This window comes from Tamandua tetradactyla, chromosome 11 (genome assembly GCF_023851605.1).
Source record: "Tamandua tetradactyla isolate mTamTet1 chromosome 11, mTamTet1.pri, whole genome shotgun sequence".
NCBI lineage: Eukaryota > Metazoa > Chordata > Mammalia > Pilosa > Myrmecophagidae > Tamandua > Tamandua tetradactyla.
Genome location: NC_135337.1, coordinates 12,980,949 through 12,987,928, shown reverse-complemented (window position 1 = coordinate 12,987,928; position 6,980 = coordinate 12,980,949). Strand labels below are relative to the sequence as shown.

Here is a 6,980-nt window from a genome sequence, read left to right as displayed (position 1 = left end):
CAGTCAGGGCTTCTCTCTCAGCTGGAAGGGCACATGGCAAACACAGTGTCATCTGTTAGCTTTCTCCCCTGGAGGCGTTTTCCTTCTTCATCTCCAAAGGTTGCTGGCTGGTGGACTCTGCTTCGTGGTGCTGCAGCATTCTCTGCTCTCTCTGAATCTCCCATGTTTCCTTCATTCTCTAAAATGTTTCCTCTTTTATAGGACTCCAATAAACCAATCAAGACCCACCCAAATGGGTGGAGACATGTCGTCACCTAATCCAGCTTAACAACTACTGTTGACTAAATCACATCATCCAGGGAGATGATCTGATCACAGTTTCAAACATACAGTATTGAATAAGGATTATTCTACCTTTATGAAATGGGATTTTGATTAAAACATGGCTTTTTAGGGGGCATTCATCCTTTCAAACCAGCACAAGCACATTCTAGCAGGTACTTAATAGATGCTTGTTGCACCAATGAAGGGCTTGTGAGAGCCCCAGTGGGCTTTGAACTTAGTTCCCCAGGGCCTTAGCACACTCTCCTACCCCTTAGGAGGATTGTGCAATCTGACCCAGGGAATGGACTGTCTAGGGCAGACTTCTGTTCTCCCATCCCTGTTGCTAACCTTAAACCCACCAATGAAGTAAGAAAGAACCCTCTTGGGTGGTGTACTCATTGCAGGGGCCACTGGGAAAGACTTCTTTTGATTGCCCCTCCCTCTGGTTTCCTTTCGCTGGGATCCTTTGTGATCCATAGGTTCTCTCTCTGTCCATGCTTCAGGCACCTCCCAGGCCCATGGTTAATCATTGGCCCACGTAACATCTAGGCCCTGACCGTTCCAGCTAGTAACAGACTTTGGCATCATTCTTCTTTTGCCTAACCTTGACTTCTTAGATGAAGCGTCTGGAAATCTGCTCCCCACCCACCCAGCCAGATCTCCAGTGGAGGTTGTCCCAGCCTGGGCTGGGCCCGCATTAGCAGGACTTGTTCAGCACCACAGAGGGTGACGTCTGCAGGTTTGGCATGCTCTACTGATTGTGGAGACACAGGCAGAAGGCTGGAGGGTTGAGGGCCGGGGGACAAAGTGCTCCCACTGCTGTGATGTTGGAGAGGACCTCAAACAGCCACCATTAACAGAGGGCTCTGTGGGTGCTCAGCCCATATTGGTTTTTCCATCCACATGCAGGAAGCTCTGTCTGACTGTCCACTCTTCCAGGCTTGAAGGCACTTTGGCCCAAGGTCTGTGCTATGTTGAGAGTATTTTTCTATAGCAGCAACAATAAACCCGGAGGAGGAGAAGAATCTGATTTCCAGAGTTATTGCATTATGCTATTTAAAATGTCCAGTTTTCAACAAAAAATCGCAAGGCATACTAAGAAACAGGAAACTATGACTTACACATAGGGAAAAAAAATCAATCATTAGAGAAGTCCCTGAGGAAACCAAGACATTGGATTTACATATTTTAATTATGTTCAAAGACTAAAGGAAACCACGTCTAAAGAACGAAAGGAAAGCACGAGAACAATTTGTCACCAAATACAGAATATCAATAAAGAGATAGAAATTATAAAAGGGAACCAAATAGAAACTCTGGAGTGGAAAATACACTAACTGAAATGAAAATTTCATTAAAGGGGCTCAACAGCATATTTGAGCAGGAAGAAGAAAGAAGCAGTGAACTGGAAAATAGATGAATTGAGGTTATCCAGTCTGAGGAATCGAAAGAATGAAGAAAATGAAGAAAAAGGAACAGAGCCTCAGATATCTGCAGGACGTCATCAAGAATATCAACATTTTCACACTGGGAGTCCAAGAAGGAGCAGAGAGAGATAAAGGGGACAGAAAGAGGGCAGTACAGTGGTGACTCGGTGGCAGAGTTCTTGCCGCCCGTGCCAGAGACCCGGGTTCGATTCCTGGTGCCTGCCCATGCAAAAAGAAAGGGACAGAAAGAATATTTTTAAAAATAATGCCTGAAAATTTACCAAGTTTGATGAAAAACATTAATCTATACATTCAAGAATCTCAACAAACTCCAAATAGGAAAAACTCAAAAATGATCCACACCTCAGCATATCAGAATCAAATTCGAAAGACAGAGATTCTTGAAAGCAGTAGGAGAGAAGTGACTCCCCAAGTACAACCGGTCCTCAATAAGATGAGCAGCCGATTTCTCATCAGAAAACACGGAGGTCAGAAGTGCTGACCGTCAGAAGTGCTGACAGATGCAAAGTGCTGAAAGAAAAAACGCTTAATCTATAATTCCACATCCAGCAAAACTATCTTTCAAAACAGGCATCTCACAAAAGAAGATATGCAGATAGTAAGTAAGCATGAAAGATGGTCTACATTATATGTCATCAGGGAATTCCGAATCTAAGCAACAGTGAGATACCACTACACACCTATTAGAATGGTTAAAATCCAAAATACTGACACTACCAAATGCTCTCGGATGTGAAGCAGTGGGGACTCTCATTCATGGCTGGTAGGAATGCAAAATGTTCCAGCCACTTTGGAAGACAGTCTAGCAGTTTCTTACAAAGCTAAACATGGGATTGCCAGGAGATCCAGCAATCACTCTCCTAGGTGTACACAAAATCCTGCACACACATGATTACAGCAGCTTTGTTCATAATTGCCAAAAATTGGAAATAACTGAGATGTTGCTCACTAGTTGAACAGAAGGAAAAACCCTGTGGTACATCCATACAATGAAGTATTATTCAGTGATAAAAAGAAATGAGGTCTCAAATCACATAATCACGTAAGAACCGCAAGTGCAAACTGCTAAGTGAAAAAATTCACTCTAAAAAGGTTACACACTGTATGACTCCAACTCTATGAAATTTTGGAAAAGGAAAAATTATTAGGAGAGTAAAAATATCAGTGGTTACCAAGGGTTCAGAGGAGAGGAGGGAAGGGACAAATAGGTGGCGCACAGGGTATTTTTAGTAACGTAAAACTATTCTACATGATATTGTAATAGTAGATACGTGTCAAAACCCATGGAACTGAACAACACAAAGAATGAAGCCTAATGGAAAGTATGGACTTGGGAGGAGCATCTGAGAACTCCCTGTTCTTTCTGCTTAATTTCTCTGCTAACCTGAAACTGCTTTAAACATAAAATTTATTTTCAAAATGAAGAGGAAATTGAGATGTCCCAAGATAAACAAAAACCGAGTTTACCGCTAGTAGACCAGGCCAACAAGAGGTACTAAACACTTCAGGCTGAGATGAAAAGATATTAGATAATAACTCAAATCCACATGAAGAAATAAAGAGTACCAGAAAGGTAGCTATATGGATAAATAAAAAAGACAGTATAAATATTTTTGCATTTTTAACTGCATTTTTCTATCTGTTATAAAAGACAGCTGCATAAAGCAATAACTATAAACCTATGTTGATGAGCACAAGAGGTATAAAGATGTCATTTGTGATCATAACAGCATAAAAGAGGTAGAGGTAAAAATAAATAAACAACAGGGAGAACAAATGTTAAAGTAAATTTAGTAGATTGAAATGCTAGTGATCAATGAAAGGGAGGGGTAAGGGGTATGGTATGTATGGATTTTTTTCTGTTCTCTTTTTATTTCTTTTTCTGAATCGATGCAAGTGTTCTAAGAAATGATCTTGATGATGAATATGCAACTATGTGATGAGAAAAAAGAAGAAAAGAAGAGGTAAAGGGACAGAGCAATGCAGGAGCAGAGTTTGTGTATGCTATTGATATTAAGTTGGTATTAATCCAAACTAGACTGTTATAAATTGAGATGTTAATGGTAATCCCCAGAACAAACACTAAAAAATAACTAAAAAATATGTAGTAAAAAAAGCTACTGGATCACCAGAACATTTCTCTATGAAAGCCTCACACGGATGCTCCAGTGGAAAATGGGGAGCCTTCACTCCCCGTGAGGGGAAGATGGCACATCCTGCCATTCCTGGATTCCATGATCCATCTACTCCTTAAAATACTCAAGGTTCCTTATTTTACCAGGCACTTTCCCAGATAAAATCACATTTCCTCCTCTCAGCAACACAATGACTCAGGCTTTATAATATCACTTTGTGTGATAACCATATTTACTCATTAAATACTAATTAAGGATATGAGTGTTGAATCATTAAATTGGTGTCTCTTTCAGTCTCCAGTATTTTAGAGCAGCTAGGAGTAAAAGCCTAAAATTGTGAAATTGGAACCTATGTCAACGTCTGAAATATGTTCTACCACTGATGGCCGTGCTGTGCTTGGAAATTTATAGCTTCTTTGTATATATGTTATTGTTCACAAAAAAAAAGAAGGAAAAAAGTCGACTGCGATGATAAAAAAGTATTTAAGCCCTCTAGCCTCCTATATTCTGGAACAGCTAGGAGGAAAAATATGAGAGGATCGTATGGTAGCCCATGACAAACTGGGATCTGTCCTGTAACCACTTGTTGAGAGTGCTTTGAAAACTATTGCTTTTTTATTTCTTTGCTTTGTATATATATTACACTGCACAATAAAAAAAGTTAAAAAAAAACATGAAAAAATACTAATAAGTTCAAAAGATCCAGCATGCATGTTTAATTTATGTATATTGGATTCAAGACCAAGCATCAAGGCTGGATCACAAATTATCATAGCCATCATCACCATCATCATCATCTTCGTGTTTTCTTTTCAATGCAATTGATGACTCACTGACAGTGTTTTGTGATGACACTGGGCTAGTGGTAATAAGAATGTTTTTGGACCCAATTAATGATGGGTTAATCAGAACAGTCTGAACTGCTGATGTTGCAGGAATGGATGCTTTTACAGCTGGGGACTGTGAATTGGGCGTCTAATTGCAAACTTAGCCCAATGAGGGACATCAGAGCCCCTATTTTAGTTGAAACAGACATAGTTTGTGGGGTTGTGGGAGTGCTAAGTCTGAACCCACACTTAACTGGGGAACTGTTATTCTTCCTGCAGAAGTAGATGCCTTTATATATATATATATATATAAAGACTTAAGTTTATGGTTTGGAACAAAAGCAGTATCTATCAGGTGGCAATCTAGGAACTAAATATGGCTTTATTAATGACAAACGGGGTTGATTTATTTGCCTTGTAATATCTAATAAAATGTAGGGACAATTATTCAATAGGCTGAGCCCTCGTTCTTGGGGTTTACCCATATGAAACTTATTCCTGCGAAGTATAAGCTAAACCTGCTTATAATTGTGCCTAAGAGTCACCCCCAGAGAACCTCTTTTGTTGCTCAGATGTGGCCTCTCTCTCTAAGCCAGTTCAGCAAGTGAACTCACTGCCCTCCCCCTACGTGGGACATGACTCCCAGGGGTGTAAATCTCCCTGGCAACATGGGATATGATTCCCGGAATGAGCCGGGACCTGGCATCACAGGAGTGAGAAAGCCTTCTTGACAAAAGGGGAAGAGTGAAATGCAACAAAATAAATCAGTGGCTGAGAGATTTCAAACGCAGTCAAGAGGTTATCCTGGAGATTATTCTTAATGCATTATATAGATATCCCTTTTTGGTTTCTGGTGTATCAGAATGGCTAGAGGGAAGTACCTGAAACTGTTGAACTGTACTCCAGTAGCCTTGATTTCTGTGAATGACCATATAACTATATAGACTTTATATTGTGACCATGTGACTGTGAAAATCTTTTATCCAGGGTATGGACAGAGGAGTTTAAAAAAAAAAGGACAGAAATAAATAAATAATGGGGGGGTAAGGGGTAAAAATAATTGGGTAGGTTGAAATACTGGTGGTCAATGAGAGGGAGAGGTAAGGGATATGGGATATATTAGTTTTTTCTTTTTATTTCTTTTTCTGGAGTGAGGCAAACGTTCTAAAAATGGTCATGGTTCTGAATCATACACAACTATGTGATGGTATTGTGAGCCATTGATTGTATATTTTGGATGGATTGTATGTGTGTGAAGATATCTTAATAAAAATACATTTTTAAAAATATCTAATAACAGCAGTCTCTGGGGAGGAGACGTAAAGGATTGGTCAGCACCACACTGAATTGTCAATTGCACATCAGCTGCATCAACAGTAGCTTTCCTAGCATGGCTTGAATAAGTTTTTGCATCATCTAGCGTTGTGGTCACATATCAGAAGGCAAACTCCAACATCTGATTTATAACTCTTGGCTCATAGTCTGTAATATCCTTCTGGATTTGTGCCATCATCTGTGCATCTCTAAGCATGCTCTTGGGAGATGCCGTCTTGCCAGGCTCCATGACATCAGGTGATCCGACTTCTTTAGCTAAATCACCCACATTAATGTATTTCAGTCTGGATCCTGAGGTAAGTCCTTTGCCTGGTATAGTTTCTCCAACCCCTGGTGGACTAATAAACAGGCTGCTCAGCTGCAACATGGGCCTCACCTATAATACGACTTTTCTAAGTGTGACCTCTAAGGCCCAAAGAGGTTAGATGAGCAACCCAAAGACACATGGCTAGTATGTGTGAGAGCTGGGACTAAGTGAGGGCTGCTTTGCTCAAGCACAAGGCTCTTTCCTCCACAGTTCAATTAAACACTTGTCCATCAGAGATGCGGGTGTTTATCTTGAGTTGCCCAAGTCTGGGGATAAAGGGGTCTGAGGTATCACGCAGGGAAGGGGCAACATTTAGTTAGTGTTTGGGCTGGAACGGGGATTTGGTTACCTGTGCCCAGCTTTCACTCCATCAGAGCACCGTGCCCGCCCACCTTGGCAGTAGCAGATAAACACAAGGAGACTAGGCGGGAAGGAATTAAACGCACATTTAACAGCCAGTGTTTAATGACTGCTCTTGAGTAGCACCTGGTTTAGTACTTTACATATATCATCTAATTTTTCTTTACAAAAGTCCTGGCAAACAGCCCCTACTCTCATCCCCATTTTACAGAGAAGGCCAAGGGAGGCTCAGCAAAGTTCTCTGACTTACCTTAATTCACACAGCTTATAAGTGGTGGACCCAGGTTTTGCAGCCCTGTTGTGT

The 6,980-nt window shown here is 40.7% G+C and overlaps 1 pseudogene; it reads right to left on the bottom strand.

The window, feature by feature from the left end:
* Positions 1–4,606: 4,606 nt before the first annotated feature.
* Positions 4,607–6,238, bottom strand: LOC143649398 (transcription initiation factor TFIID subunit 9-like; annotated as a pseudogene).
* Between the last annotated feature and the right edge of the window lie 742 nt (positions 6,239–6,980).